This window comes from Canis lupus, chromosome 12 (assembly GCF_011100685.1).
Source record: "Canis lupus familiaris isolate Mischka breed German Shepherd chromosome 12, alternate assembly UU_Cfam_GSD_1.0, whole genome shotgun sequence".
NCBI lineage: Eukaryota > Metazoa > Chordata > Mammalia > Carnivora > Canidae > Canis > Canis lupus.
The window spans coordinates 13,262,018-13,278,419 of record NC_049233.1 but is presented as its reverse complement, the minus strand read 5'-3'; the positions used below and the strand labels follow the sequence as shown (position 1 = coordinate 13,278,419).

The 16,402-nt window shown below is 44.1% G+C and overlaps 1 long non-coding RNA gene across 1 annotated transcript; it reads right to left on the bottom strand.

The window, feature by feature from the left end:
* Nucleotides 1-398: 398 nt before the first annotated feature.
* Nucleotides 399-16,071, bottom strand: LOC111098270. Its single transcript, XR_005367767.1, has 4 exons — nt 14,208-16,071; nt 11,906-12,017; nt 5,331-5,607; nt 399-2,337 (listed from the first exon to the last, which is right to left on the bottom strand). It is a non-coding gene; the product is annotated as an uncharacterized LOC111098270 (long non-coding RNA).
* Between the last annotated feature and the right edge of the window lie 331 nt (nt 16,072-16,402).

Genomic DNA, 16,402 nt, shown 5'->3' with positions numbered 1-16,402 from the left:
TCTTGGTTTCAGCTCAGGTCATGGTCTCAGGGTCATGAGATGGATCCTCCTCATTAAGCTCTGCACTAGCAGCGAGTCTGCTGGAGCTTCCCTCCCCCGTCCCACTCCCCCTGCCCCTACCCCCCAACCTCCACCTCCCACTCCCCACCCCCACTTGCACACTCCCTCCCTCTCTCTAAAATAAATAAATCTCAAGAACAAAAGTTCTTATCATAAGAAAAAAAGATTTTATAAACTAACTGGTAAAGGATATTAGCTAGACTTATTGTGGCGATCATCTCGCCGAATGTACAAATAGGAAATTATGTTGTACACCTGAAACTGGTGTGCTAAGTGCCAATTATATCTCAATTAAAAAAGAATGATAAACTTCCATTTGAGGAGAATAAAAATAAAAGCATACTTTTTTTTCTCACCCTAACTCACAGACAGCTTGAAATATCACTCCAAGTTAAGAAAACCCGTGCTGGAGAGACATCTCCGGGGGAAGAATCGAAAAACCTGGCAAGCTGAAGCTAAGAGAAAAAGTCTGACAGTGTTGCAGGCCCACCTTTCAACCATCCTGGTGGAGTGGCAGAGTGACCTGGTGGGTGAACTTGCGCCCCTTCGCCCCGAGTCCAGCCTTGGTCATTGGATGAACTCAAGCCACAATGAGAGTCACTGCACAAGATGTGCAAAACTACCGTATTCGCACACTCTGGCTTCTGTCGTCCCTCGCTGCCCACCCCCACCTCTCTGAGCCTTGACCTCCAAATGCTCCGAAGAACATCACTCTCTGGGTCACATGGTCTCCTCTGGGAACCCCTTGCCGCACAGGAGGTGAGGGGTCCCTCTGTCTGGAGGGGCTGACTGTCGGTACCATTCCACCGTGAGAAATGAGGCTGAGACCAGGAAGGGCCTTTCAAAGCCCAGAAGTCAACCACCCAGCCTTTCCAGCCACATCTTGAAGCATTTTTACTATCAAGAAGGATCTGCATGCAAATTTCAGAATCTGTCTGCCGGTTCTCTTTGCAAAGAGTGTTGGAACCGTGGCACGAAAGGAAATCCAGAGAGACAGGGTAATGGGTGTGGACGACTGCTAATGGGACCCTCAAGTCCCTGGGCTGTCAGTCCTGTCTTCCTTAAGCATACGTTTGGAGTTCAAGCTCAGCAAGGTGGAGGTGTGTTCTGATTTGTTGATTCGGGGGGAAAATAACCCAAATACTCACCTTTTGGAGCTTTTGTTGTTTTTTTTTTTTAAATCAATATATTAACCATTCATATATTCGGTGAAGGCAACAGCGTATTTTCAAACACTAGGTTGTGGGAATGTTATGAACAATTTTCCTCATGTGCTAAAAATTATTTCTGCTATAGACAATATGTATCTGGAAGAAAGACTGACACTGCTTGGGAGTGGGAGGGTATTTCTTTTTGACTCGTGTTACTGGTTTATCTTCCAACAGTTTTTCCTTCTCAGAATCTCAAGATGGAAAATAAAGCAAGAAATTGTAATAGTAATACCCCTGGGATGTTCATCTTTATAGTTTGGGAGTCAAAATATAACCCGTCCCCCAGTATTGTCTCAGAGGATGATGCTTGAGGCTCCAGCCTCTCTCCTTCCCCCAACCCCTCCTTCCCTATGTGTCAAGGAAATGCCAATATGTCCATCAGGCTGTCCTCAGTGGAAACTCCCTAGGCAGAGAATGAGCGCGTCCCTCCACCTCTGGCTACTGTCTTAGTACAGGAAGCCCTGTGGCTGCTAACGAGTGTCCCGAGCTCTGATCGCTGCCACTACCGCTTTGATTTCAGGAGGCTATGGTACTGTCATGTTGCTGCGTTACAGTCTGGGCTTTAGATCCCTTCTGTCGAATGTCCACAACTTGAAATCTCTGGGAAGAGAGAATGAGGTTTTATTCCATTTTCTCCCAGAAGGCCTCTGAATTCCTGATGCAGATTTGCTCACGTCTTCCTAGTAAGTTTCAAGTCAATCATATGCAGACTTCCAGAATAATCGGCTTGCTGCCGATGGTGTAGCAGTTATCTTTTGCTACATAACAGGCCACCCCATGACTTAGTGGCTTAAAACAAGAACCATTTCTTTGCTCACGATTCTCCAATCTGGAGGCTACCCTGAGGCTGGATGGCCCTTCAGTTGCTCTTGCTGGAACAGCCCCAGAGTTGATGGAACCTTTCCGTCCGGAGGAGAGTCTCACTTATATGGGGGTAGCTGATGAGTCTCGGGATAGCAGAAGCTGCAAGCGATCTTAATGCCTGAGCTCAAAAGTTCCGGAACAACACTTCTGCGAAGTCAGCCCAGATTCAAGGGGTGAAGAGTAGACTCTACCTCTCAGGACCCTTGAAGGATGCAAAAGACTGTTATTCTTTGAATTTGCAGACAGCCTACCCCCGGTTGGAATAAATCTTATCCCTGGAACTTTCCAGAAATGCCCATTGCACTCCAAGCTAGCAGGTTCCGTGATGGTGTGAGAGGAGGGGTTGAGAACTTGCTCTGAGGGGTTTATGAGGACAGGACGCAGGGGCATTCGTGGGCAAGGTGAAGGGCGGCCGAGGACACCACTATTGCTCTGAAAGGCAGGATCTCCGGAACCCCCTAAGCCAGCTCAGGGATTGGCTTTAGAAAGCCTCAGCAAAACTAGAACTGAAAATAAGGAAAAACCTTCAAAGGCTGTGGGAACCACTTCATGCCATGTGAATTATTGTCAACATTATAAGTAGTTAATAGAAACATGATTTTGGTTAGTAGGTAAATCGGCCTGATGAAAGGCAGGAGTGGGACCCAGATCCTCCGGCCCCTTCCAAATAAGGACTGCAGTGAAATGGGAAACACCAGCAAGCAGATTATGTGGCAAGCTGATTTTTGGCGAATCTGTCTGCTATCTGCAGAGCACTTAGAGTTTATGGTGTGCTTCCTCATTACTTATTTCATGTGGCTGATTTAACTCCATCTCATAAACTGATAGCTTATGCTCTAAGTTCATGATATGCTCGTTTACCCACAGATACTATTTATCCTAATCAAGACAAGCAGAGGAGGCCCCAGTTGGAATTTGCAACTGGTGTGTTTTGGAAGCTTGTGGGCAGGGTCACCAGAAACACATGTAACGGAGGGTACAAGGCACACCTGCTCCATAGACGAGGCAGCCGCATGGGACCAGCTTGTGATAGGGAAATTCTGGAGGCTAGAGCAGGGCAGCAGATGTCAGGAATCTCACTGGTATCTCTTGTGCCCTCATGTGCTATCACATGAGTTGGAAATTCACTTAAGCTCTCTGGTTCAGAGTAGTTAGGGAAATAGATCTAAAAGAAATTTTTCAGTGGATGACTTCAAAATTTTCTGCAAGTTCAGTAATTCTCAAATGGTGAGAGGCCAGAAGCTAGAATTCATTAGTGGACCTGAATTTAGAGCAAACATCTGCTGGACTTTCAGGCTGAGACCTGGTTCTGCTGCAGACTCTTCCAAGTCCCTGTGGGTTTTTTGGGTAAAGCTCTTATAGTGCTTATTAAATAAAAACAAAACTGTCTCTGCCAGGGTCCTGCAACATGAGGTGTATGGTTCTGAGACCTCTAAAACCATCACGTGGTGAGACACTCATAAGCCGCTTAACTTTTTGATGCAGAGCCTAAGGCCCAGCAGCTTGGAGGAGATGCAGATGTGCTGATCCCTAGGGCACAACTGTGCCTGCCCCAGTGAGCAACAGAGAAAAAAGAATCAAAATTCCATGATCAGGCTTTGAACGGAGCCAAACTGTGGACCCAAATCAGCACAAGCTGCTCTCTCCAACCAAAAGCCAAGGCCAGCCCAAGTGTTAGTTTTCAAAGCTTGTCCCTAACCAGATATTTTCCCAAAGCCTAGCAAAAACTCATTTGAAAAAATAATTGGACCTGTTTACATTTTTAAATGAAGATAAATGGGACGCCTGGGTGGCTCAGCAGTTGAGTGCCTGCCTTCGGCCCAGGGTGTGATCCTGGAGCCCAGGATCGAGTCCCATGTTGGGCTCCCTGCATGGAGCCTGCTTCTCTCTCTGCCTGTGTCTCTGCCTCTCTCTGTGTGTGTCTCTCATGAATAAATAAATAAAATCTTAAAAATAAGTAAATAAATGAAGATAAAAACCCTGAAATGGAATAAAAATAAAGCATAAAAGTGCTGTCCAAATTAGACAGTTACTTCACTTGGTTCAGGTGTCTGGTAAATATAAGGTCATAGGCTATGTTACACTGTAGAATTTGCCAGAGAAAGTCTGCTTCTTATAGTAATAGCAATTTCGCAGCATATGTGACTTAGGCTATAATTCATTTGGTCCTCCCAATACCTACGAGACAGGCTCCACTTTTGTCCCCATCTTACAGAGAAGGACTTGAAGGCACAGGGAATTGAGGAATTTGCCATGGACTGCTGCCCCGCTGGAGCTGCGATGTGCCAGCAACCCTGTACCTCCCCTCATGCCAGCGGCAGACTATGGAACTAGCCAAGTGAGGCCATCGCAGAGCAAGGGGATCCTTAGCAGCAACATTGGTACTGAGGAAGCTGTCATCATATGTGGAATAGGAAATGGTATTTTTAGGATCCAATCATTGATGTGTATTTTTTTTTATTAGGCAGCTCAGGAAATAGCTCCTTATAATTTTGTAGCACATATTTAAACAGATTTGGCACCTTGCAAGATCCCTAGGGTCCCACAAGCATAGGACCATAGGCCCTACTCTGGAGCTCCTGGAAATTCAAGATGTGCTGCTCTACCTCTGCTCCACCTGGCTCCCTCTGCCTGCTGTCTCTAGCTATCTGTTGCCTCCCCATACCCTGCATCTCCATAAGGAGGCTTAAGGGGAACTATCCTTTGGTTATGCTTACCTTTGCCATAGGCAATGCCCTTCAAAACTTCTTGGCTCCATCCAGCTTCCTATGGGTTCTACTTGAGCCCAGGGAGCCCCTCCTAGAGGACAGCTCAGGTGAGGTACCTAAACCCTTTGGCCAGGTGAAGCTTTTGCTATTACCTAGCCCTGAGGAACTCAGAACATGTCCCCAACTGTGAACTCTAAGGCCATACCCCTGGGGGCCCAATAACTACTGTACTTTATTCATCTTGGAAAAAGAGAGAGGATTCTTTGGTGAGGCAGGTGGATAGGAGTGAGCAAAACTGTTTCCATGCACACATGAGCCCAGGACCTACAGAAATACCTGGGTGAAGGGGACAAGGTCCTGCACTCATACTATTAAGGACTTGGAACAAAGTTGGATATTAATGTTGATGGGGCTGTATTTGCCCTGTATTTGTAGATGTGGACCAAACTGTTGTAACAAATAGACCCAAGATTTATTTCTTACTCACTTAAATAGTTCTAGGCAGCTGTTCAGAAAAGCAGGGTGATTCTCTTCCATGCCATTTGGGAACCCAGGCTCCTTCTATCTCATAAGCTTTATCACCCTCTAGAATACTGTTCATCCAGTTGATGGAAGGACAAAACTATGGCAGATCATATACGGGAGACTATGACCAGGCCTGGAAATAAGATACCTCACTTCATCTCACATTCCAATGGCTAAAACTCAACCATGTGACACATCTTCCCAGCAAGGGGAACCAGGAAATGGATTTGGTTGTGTACCTAGGAAGAACAGGAGAAAGGATTTTGCTGAGCAGCTATCACACTTACAGATTGGTGAGAACTCCTACAACCATTTGAAGTTACTTCATAAAGAATATAAGGAAAAACAAAAGGAGATCAAGAGGGAAAGATTTAAAAATTATTACTGACCACAACGAACTAAATAAATGTGAAGTTAGAGGTTAAAGTAACTAAACCATCTTTAAAAAGCCATCTAATCCTGAGAAAGTCATTGTGAATCTTTCATACAAAAATTGTTAATCACTGCTTTATGTGTAATAATTGACTATTAAAGATAAATTCCCACTCACAGGGAAAGACAAACTGAATTGAGTATATCCATTCTTTTAATAACAATATTCTCAGTGACTAGATAATAACCTGAAAATGCTTAGATTAAATGGAAAAATACAAGACAGAAAGTTATACAGAAAGATGACTGCTGTGATGACTGCTGTGTAAGAGTAAAACACCACCAACAACAAAAACCTGCACAGAGAAAAATACCAGAATAAATGCATTAAAATAGCAACAGTTGGAGTGTCTGGGTGGCTCAGTCATTGGTTAAGCATCCAATCTTGATTTTGGCTCAGGTCATGATGTCAGTCTCATGAGATCAAGCCCTGCCTCCATGCTCAGTGGGGAGTCTGCTTGAGATTCTCTCCCCCCCCCCCCCCGCTCCTGCAAGCTCTCTCTCTCTCTCTCTCTCTCTCTCTCTCAAATAAATACATGTTTAGAAAAAAAATAGCAATAGTTGTCTTTGGATTAGGAAACTCTAGGAGATTTGTTCTCCCTAGATCTTAATTTTCTATGATGTTTAAAAGTTTCCATGAGAACATACATCTTTGTGTAATGGGTATAGGTTATGGAAGAAAGATTCAAATCACCTAAGATGCCCCTGCCCTCATTTGTCCTAAATTAGACCTTCCTCTTGTATTCTTTTATTCCTTTCCATGCTCCAGAGGATCGGTCTGGATTAGATATCACTGGGCTATATCTACCTGGCATGATGGAATGTTCATGCTCACCAGTTTACTTACCACTCACCCAGGAGGTGCCCCCAGGATCCTTATCTTTCTGTTGGGAAAGAGGGAAGCAGCCCTTGCTCACAGGACCATTGTGGCAGGGCTTCCTGGGATGGGAGTGTCCAGAGCTATAGTTGGTTTTTTCATTGTGAGGATTTGTTCCTGAGCTCCAGCCCTGCTCCTATCAGCCCCTCTGCACCAGCAAAGTCCTTGCCAGGACAGGCATTAATTCATGTGTTGTGTGTTAATGTGTCTATGCACACTTGTCAATGTTCATCCTTGTATTAACAAGGTCAAAGACTGAACATAAGATCTACAGCCAGAAAACTTCTCTGTTTTCTACTCTATTGGATGGCTGACTTACATCAAGCTCTTGGGGTTTTGGATCATTATCTATGAACACATAGGAGAAAACATTTAAGCTGAGATTCAAAGGCAGCAGGAGAAAGGGTGATGTGTGTCTGTGAAGGGCTTGATATGGGTGCAGGTGTCTGGGAGGAGGTGGTGTAACTGAACTCCAGGGAAGATGGCATGGAATGCAGAAGGGAAAATGAGAAGGAGTTGAGGGAAGCAAGAGTTGGCTCCTGCAGGGTCTTAAAAGTCACAGTGAGAAGTTTGGATTTAATTTTAACTACTACTAGGGAAGTAGTACTAAGTTTTTTGGGAAGCCTACTAAGTTTTTTGCAGAGAACTACATAAAACACATCATGATTTGAATTCCATTTTGAGAAGAAAAATGGTCCTTGGGGCACCTGTGCGGTGGGGAGAATGGACTGATAAAAGGACAGAACAGTGAGTGGAACTGGTGGAGACCATCTTGGAGGTGATTGAGGTTGTCCACACAGAAGATCCTGGTGGCTAGAGGGGGACAATGGCAGTAGATGGATTCTACTTAAATTTCTCACTAGACCAGATCTGAGGAATGAGCGAGAAGGAACGACCAAGGAGGAACCTGAAATTTCCAGCTTAAGTAGATGCCACTGCCCTGATTGAACTAAAAATATCAAGATGGTAACAGAAACAGAGTCCCATTTCAGAAGTGTTAAGTGTGAACTAATAAATTAATTAATGCTTTCGATTTTCTGGGAAGGACCTCAGTTGGGTCTGTGATAGAGTATCTGAAAATTTGGGTAGAACATTAAATTCAGGACAGACTGATCCCCAATCACCTTTCATGTTGGTGTCATCAGAATACCATGTCCTAAGCTGGAAAGCAGGTTCCTCCTTTGAAAGATGAAGATAGCTGCACAGCAGTGGTATTCACAGGCTCAGATCAGTTATGGAAAGGCAAGCAACCCCACGGTTGCTGTCCCTTATTCTCCAAGGATTCTCTTGAGAATCCTGTGAAGCCACGCTGCAGATGTATGCCCTATGACCATGTGTGTAGGAAGGGTGAGGACTGGCCCGGAGCCACTGCTGGGACCAGCCATCGTCTCCAGCTCCATTCCCATTTTTGAGTTCAGCGAAACCCCAAATGCGTTTGGGCCCCAAACTCCCTTTCTTCTGCATGGAAGTCCCAACATATTTCAGGGAAATCTGTAACCGATTTGTGAACAATCTGCCTACCCTGGAGCAACTTTGTCACAAAATATAGTATTTTCACATTCTTGTTGAAACCACTGATGTGTATGCCCCTGCCCCACTCCCCCTCCCCCCCCCCACTCAGCACACTCCCACCCCACCAATCAGGGCCTCTTTCCACACATGTAACTGTTGTAGAACGGATGCCAAACCCAGCAACTGGTTATCTCCAAAATAATTTCCATCTTCCATGGGGCCATGTGCTCCAGGGGAGTAGTTAGGAGAAGGTATACTGTAAATTAGAACAGCTTATTTTCAGAAGCCACGTTTTAGAAACTTGATAGCAGCTCTGTGTTCTTGATAACCGTGCTCCTTGGAGGGCAGCACACACGTCTCTGTTGATGCTGGACTGGATGCTCGCAGATTAGCTAGTTGGATCAGTCAAGTGGCTCAAGCCCCATTCCCTGCATTTTGGGATCATGGAAACCCCAAAGATTACCACCCCCCCACCCCTTCCCTCTGGGTTGAAATTCTGTGTATTGCAGATAAATTTTACCCATCTGTTTCTGATTCATTTACCCCAACTCATCATGATATTTGTTTTGTAAGAGATATTCAGCAACAAAAAGTGACTTTCAAATTCTTCACAGAGAAAGGCTTATGTCTTCTTGTGGACAAATAGAATGTCTGCTCTTGCAAAAAATACCAGAGTCTCTAAAATGTAGTGAAGAGAGAAGCCAAGATGGTGAGAATAGAAGTTCAGAATCCAGCCTCCATTTTTGCTAAATTCTGGTTGTCGAAGAATCGGGAGGGAGACCCACTCATATGGCATTCTAGGCTTCAATCTTGGGAGGGGAAAAGGAGACAGAAGACACTTCCTGAGTGATCACCCTAGAGTAGCATGTTAAAGGAAGCAGAGGCAGGAGAGGTGCTGAAGTGGTGACGTGGGATGAGGGGGTCCCTGGGAGCTGAAGCAGTCCATGGAGACCCCATCCCCAAGTCCACAGAAACAAAGATGCTGTGAGATGGTTTCTGTAACCATGACAAACACCCCACCTCATTTCAGAAAGGGTTTGAGACTGTTTATAATAACTGCTCCAGACACCACAATACTGGCAGGGCATTGGAAGGACAAACTCTCCTACATTAGGAGAGGACCTCTGCTTGGCCCAGGCCTTCCCCTTGGTGGTGGGACCTCAAGAGAAGGAGGCGTGCGAGTCCCACAGGCCAGACACAGGCATTGGCTCTGGCAGCTTGTCATTTCCATGGCGGTAATGAGGTTTTGGTGACCCTGACTTCTAGTGCCCATCTTCATCTGGCTGCTGCCACAGCTGGGGGATGAGGGTCCAGCTCCCGTTACCACCAGCATGTCTGGCAAGCCTGGACTGAGGCACAGGGAAACACTGAAGCAAGGGCAGAGGCGGGCGCCATCTGGGACCAATTAGAGGCTGACTTTTATCCTGAGGCCTCTATAAACCATCCATCAGGGAGGCAAAAAGAAAAAAGCACAACCTTCTTTCCCTTTTTATTTATTGATTCTCAGCTTTGTTTATAGTGACAGTGGTCAGTTTCCCTGAAAGGAAATCACTGGAAATTACAGGGTGTTTGGTTGGGCTTTTTAAAAATTAATTTCCTCTATTTTTGTATGAATTTGATTTGCTCTCATTCCCTTCCACTAACTCATGCTTAGTGAAAAATCTCTTTTGATTTGTTCTTAATGTGGAAAATGTTGGCAGTTCCACATGGCAATTGGAAACACTCCGAGGAGCACAAACCAGGTAGAGCTTTCCACTGGCTTTTCAGAGCAAGGAGATAGTCTCTCAGAGGGGAGGCTGCAGACAGAGGCCTTCACCCGGCCTTTGCCCCAGGGCCAAGAAGCCTCCTCCAACCCCTCCTTAAGCCTCGCTCCCCCCCCCCACCCCCCGCCCTACATGCCAGTCAACACCTTGCCTAGGCTCGCTCTGTTTCCTGTCCCCCTCACAGCTCCCTTCTTTTTCTAGTCACATTATCCTTTCAAAAGAATATCCCCCATTAGAGACGCAATTTTCTTGCAAGCTGTCTACGGTTGTCCCCCAACTGGAAATTCACTCTTCTCAAATTACCTTAAGATGCTGCCTCCTGAGCTAGGTTGGGTTCTGTAGGCTCAAGGCAAAAGGTCTTCAGGATTCAAAACAGGCCCTTGCGTCTTACTTCCTCACAAAAACCAAGCCCTCAGACATTGGGCATGAAAGAAGGTAGCAGCTTCCATGGCAAGTGCCAGGAGCTGGGCAAGATCTCCTAAGGGAAAACCAGAACACCTGGCTCCAGGCCCAGTTCTGCCATTTACCGGCTGGGTGACCTTGAACAAGTTACTTTACCTCCCAAAGCTTCAGTTTCCTTAAGGAACATGATCATTGTTATTATCTTGCACCCCCTATGTACAGAGGCTATCCTGTGCCAACTTGGTGCTAAGCTATTTACTCACTTTGCCTTACTTCATCACCAAGGCCAGGGAGTAGGCATTTTTTTCCCCATTGACAGATGAGAAAACTGAAGCCCTGGGAGATCGATTTGTTTGTTTAACTCAACCATAGTTGAGTTCCTATGGAAATGAGTTGTGGGGCCCTCTGGGCTGAGGAGAGATCCACAGAGGTGCTTCCAGGTCCCGGCAAATGCTCGGGGTGATGGACACTGCCTCCTCTCCAGGTGGGCAGCCTGCTTCAGGGATCCAGCCAAACGGATGGCCACATCACTGGGCTGGCCACTGCCAGTCACAGGGCGTACCACCTGCCACTGAATTTTAAATTCATCTGGACATCCTTCTCCTCCTGTTCCTCAAACAGAGAGAACATTCTAGTCTGGTGTAAGCACTTCTCTCCAGTTTTTCTGCCATTTCATTGTGGTGGTTCAGCCCATGCTTGTTCCCGAAGTCAAACATCATCAGTTTCAGGGACACGATACAGATAGCCCCAGTAAAATCTGGGATCTGGGCTAGGACCCCCTCCTAGGCTGGTACAATGCTGGTCATTGGGGTCACTGACCCCTTTGTGGGTGCTGGAGTCTGCTCTGGCCTCAGTGAGCATGATAACATTTGGGCACAGGCAGCCAGGTGCACAGTGCCCGTAGCTGCCGAGGATGAGGGAAGCACATAGGCCTTAACCACAAGTAGTGCCAGGCCCAGTCCACTCACTGTGTGGCCTGGGGCAAGTTACTGAGCCTTGGTTTCCTCACTTGTAACATGGGGCTAATAGGAACTAACTTTTGTTTGACCAACACTTACATTGTTCTAGGCACTGTTCTGCGCACTGTATGTGCAGTGACTCATTCAGCCACATATCAACACCATAAGTTAGGTGCTAATGTTATCCCCATTTACAGCTGGGAACACTAAGGTCCAAGAGGTCCAGTAATTTGCCCGAAGATGTCGAGCATGAGGATGACTCACAGATGCTAGGTAAGTGGTAGTTCTTGCCACGTGAAGATACTGTCTGGACACAGCAGGACACAGCAGTCAGCATGTGGCAAGGCGGGGGCAGGTCCTGTTCCCAGAGCTGAGCAGGAGGCAAGGACAAGCTCAAAGTTCTGGGACTGGAAAAGTTCCTAGAATGATCAAGGCAGAGCCAGAGCTGGGATGCAGACGGGCAAGGGGGGGTGAGAGACACAGCCCCGGCTCAGGGGGCAGCAGAGGCCAGAGCTGAGTTGGCAGCCAGAACCCAGAGGACGGCTGTGGAGGGAGGAGCAGGCCAGGCAGAGGGCAGAGGGCAAGACTGTACCTGTTCCTCGACTCGTTCCAGTAGCTGAGCGACACCAAACAAAGGCCAGGTGAGCAAATCTCCAGCAAGGAATCATGTCCATCTCCTCCTTGTCTTTCTCATTTACTTATGACTAAAAGAGGAAAGTATTTATTTCTAAAATGTATTACTTGTCCTCCACACTGAAATGTAGACTACAGTAAGAACTCTTCTTCTTCCCCCCTTTTCTCCGGCACAAGTGATGAGGAGTCCTTGGTTTTCCTGTCATACATTTATGTCTCCCCTTTAAAAAGCTACCCTAACCTGCAAACCACACACCCTGACCTAACAAAGTTAATCAGTGTCCCTTCCCTCCTTCCTAACAAAACAAGGGCCTTAAAAGGCTTTAACTCTGATTACCACCCCCATCTTTTGCATTTCTATTTTTTAGGATGCTTGTGTTTTTAATTCCCCTTACTGATTTTGTTTTAATTCCCTTTTAATTCAAATCAGTTGTTATTATTACTGTTTTAAAAATCAATCATTATCTAGAATTAATTCATATTTACCAGTTTTCCTGTGTACTATTTTTTCTAGCATCTCCTCATCTTCTTAATACAGTCCATTTCCCATTTCCTGAAATCTGTCTTTTAGATCTTGGAGTGAGGGTCTGTGAGTTTTAGATTCTCTAAGTCTCTGCATTAATGGAAAAATCTATATTTTACTTCCTTAAATGATAATTTATGTATAGAATTTTAGGTGGAGTGATTTCCCTTCAACATGTTTAGGAAATTATTGTATGTTTTCTGGCCTTCGTTGTTGCTGATGAGAAGTCTACCATCAGTCCGTTATTTCTTTAAAAGTGGTTTATCTTTCCTTTCCAGTTGCTTTTGTTATATTATCTTGGTCTTCGGTGTCCCGGGGAGTGCATTTATTTTTTATCTAGCTTACATGGACATGCATGTCTTTAATAAATTCTAGAAATAATTTAGCAATTATCTCCAAATATTTCCCCCTATGCTCTGAGGTCACTTTCTCTGCAGCTTCTATATGTGGCATCTAGCTTCCATGACCCTTCACCTCCTTTTCATATTTTCCATCTCCTTGCATCTCTGGACTCTAATCTGAGTGATTTCTTCAACCTATTTCCCAGTTCACCAATTCATTCTTCAACTGTATCTAACCCGCTATTTAACCAGTCATTGAGGTTTTTGGATTTTTGTTGTTGTTGTTGTTTTTTTAATGACTGTATTTTTTATTTCTAGAAGTTCCACTTGGATCAACACTGAGGACGACTTTTTCTTAGTTACTGTTATATTTTATTTGATAAAGTCTCTTTTATTTGCTATGTTGCTAGCAGGTAATAATAGATGATGACAGTTATACAGGATTCAGGCAGGGAGTACATTCTTGAGTTTACAAAGTTAGTTCATTACCTTGGACTTGCTTACTTCTAGTGGCACGACCTTTGAATTTCAAATAAGATTATAACTGGGCTGGACTCACTGTCCATAACAAAACTTTCTAGTGTGCCTCCCATACAAAGTCTGGGAGACCGGGATCCCTGGGTGGCGCAGCGGTTTAGCAGCTGCCTTTGGCCCAGGGCGCGATCCTGGAGACCCGGGATCGAATCCCACATCGGGCTTCCGGTGCATGGAGCCTGCTTCTCCCTCTGCCTGTGTCTCTGCCTCTCTCTCTCTCTCTCTCTCTGTGTGACTATCATAAAAATAAAAAAAAATAAAATAATTAAAAAAAAAAAAAAAGTCTGGGAGACCAAAAACTACACTTCCAAGACTCCCTTTCAGGAAGAGTTTTAGATGAAAGTTAGGTTCTCCCAATTGGGTACAGAAATGAGACAGAAGCCTCCTTCCAGATGCTTTTCTGCTGGTAAGCAAGGCTATGGCGATACAAGGTCCATTTCATTTACATGGTTTTGGAAAAGCAGTCAAAGAACTGTACAGTCGAAATCAGCTTCTCAGTGTCTGATAACCAGATACTTGGGTGTTTCCAAGCAATGTTGGTGATGATGATGGCTTCTTGGTCTGCAGGGTTTCCTGATTCCTGGTTCAGTTCCTGAGGTGGTTTCTGGTATCCTTATCTACCTTCTCCCATCTTCCTGATTGGCAGGTCATTTTTACAGTTCTGGGAGTCCTTTCTGGTGGTCCAGCTGAGACAGCCTGCCCTTCCAACTCTTACAAAGATTTCCTAAGCAACAACTTCATGGTACTAAATCCCATTCCACTTAAAAATACAGAGTAGTTTCTGTTTTCCTGCACTGAACCCTGCATACCATACTATAATGTCAAAAGTAAGTCTCTTTACAAGCATAGTTAAGCTCAAATACCTTTTAGTATGTAGCACTGGAAACAGCCAGCCATGTCTGGGTTGAATCCTTCTCTATTTTCTGCCTTCATGGCTTAGGAAAAGTAACTGAACCTCTCTGTGCTTCAGGTTTTTTCTTCCGTAAAGTTGGGTTACAATATCTCATTCATAGGGTTGTTAGAGAATGAAATGAATTAGTGTACGGATCATTCCTTGTACAGAAAAGGAACTTAACAAGATGTAGAAAGAAATGTTGAGATAATATTTCTCCAGGACAAAATTTTAAGATCAGTAAAACTTACACAATATAAATTTCCATCAATCCTAACCTCTTATATTTCATTTTTGCTCCTTTATCTCTTTCACCTTTACAGCAGTCTTTCAAGTGAAGCCTTCTACTTCTTTCTCCAATTTACCTGTTTGGTGTTAAAACCTCTCAAAATGAACCATGTTTGCTATAAATCTTATGCTTAACGAAGCATTGTTTTCTAACTATCAACTCCCAAATTACCTTAGGCCTCAGTTCTCATTAAAACATAATGGAAACAGGCAAGATGCTGGAGACATAGTTAATCATAGCCGGGATCCATCAGATCTAATGTACCATATCCCACTAGACTCACCAAGATCTCTTTGGGAGAATAAATCACTCCAAATTTGCATCTATACAATGTCAAAATAGATGCCAAGTGTAGAACTTTCTTTTAAACACAGTGAATTCTCTTCCTCTTATGCCTTTATATGGACTACAGATGAGAACATGACACTCAACTCACAGCAATTGGTCATTGGTCAGTCGGCAGGGTCTAGCCTCTTCCATTGGTTCCCCACTTCTTGCCCCCATTTCTCTTTCCCCATCAGCAACCATTCCAATGTGTTTCAAATTCCTTGATTTTGTATACCTACTTGTAAGGACTACTGATATTTAAGGGTGCAGGGTGCAAATATTTACTTTGTATAAGTGATATGGTCCTATGAACCTCATTCTATTTCTTATTCCACCCCTCCCCCCCTACTAAACACCATATTCTTAAGATATATCCATATTGCACCATCTTTCTAAGCTATACAGTACTCCATAGCCAGCTCTCACCGCATGATCTATACGGGGGTTTCCCACCTCCACAATCTATGGCTCTGACATATTCCTTTATGGACCTAAAGGATGAATTCACTAGGTTATATGTGTGGGAGTGGGACAACTGTGATATGGGGCATAAACACACTTCATTGAGTATTACAAGGGTAGCTTTTCTGACACTTCCACCAGTGGGATATAAATTTCCTATTTCACCAGCTCCATGCAACTTTGGCACTATCCAACTTTTCAATGTTGGCATCCCAGTGTGTGAAGTGATACATTACTGCTGATTTGACTTGAATTTCTCTGGCTTCTGTTGAGTTTGAGCATCTTACCACGTGGACAGATGGCTTCTTCAGCCATTTGGGTAAACTTTTCTGTAAATTGCCCTTCCACATCCTATGTTGATTTTTTCTATCCGGCTTTCTTTTGTAAAGTTTATTAATTGATATTAATGTTTGGCAAGATAGATCGCTCTTTTTTACTCATGTTTTGTTGACATGATAATTTGTGGACCTCTATGTTGCCATAAAAATTTTGAAATAAATATACTGAGTTTCTCAAAACATGCAATGGATTTTTATATTGAATTCACAGATTCACAGATTATTTAGGGAAGGTAATTTCAACCTTATAATGGTATACAATCCCATCCATGTATGGATATCTTTCCCAGTTATTGGGATTTTCTTTGGCATTTCTTAGAACTTTAATTTTCTTCCAATATTCTTTTTTTTTTAAGATTTCATTTATTTATTTAGAGAGAGAGCATGAGCAAACAGGGGGAGAGGCAGAGAAAGGAAAAGAATATACCAAGCAGACTCTGGCGCTGAGTATGGAGCCCTATGGAGGGCTTGATTTTATGACCCTGAGATCATGCATGCCCCAAGCTGAAACCAAGAGTCAGATATTTAACTGACTGAGCCATCCAGGCGCCCCCTCTATGGTGTATTTTTTTAAATTAAATTTTGGATACTTCAGTTTTTCTGCTATTAACAATATTATTTTGTTTTCTCTTCTATCCCTAGTTGACTACTTACAGTTAGAAAGAATGGTATTAGTTGATATTTTTATGAGTTAAACTTCCATCTAACAACCTTACTAAATAATCCTTATCAGTTCTATGAATTTGTTGA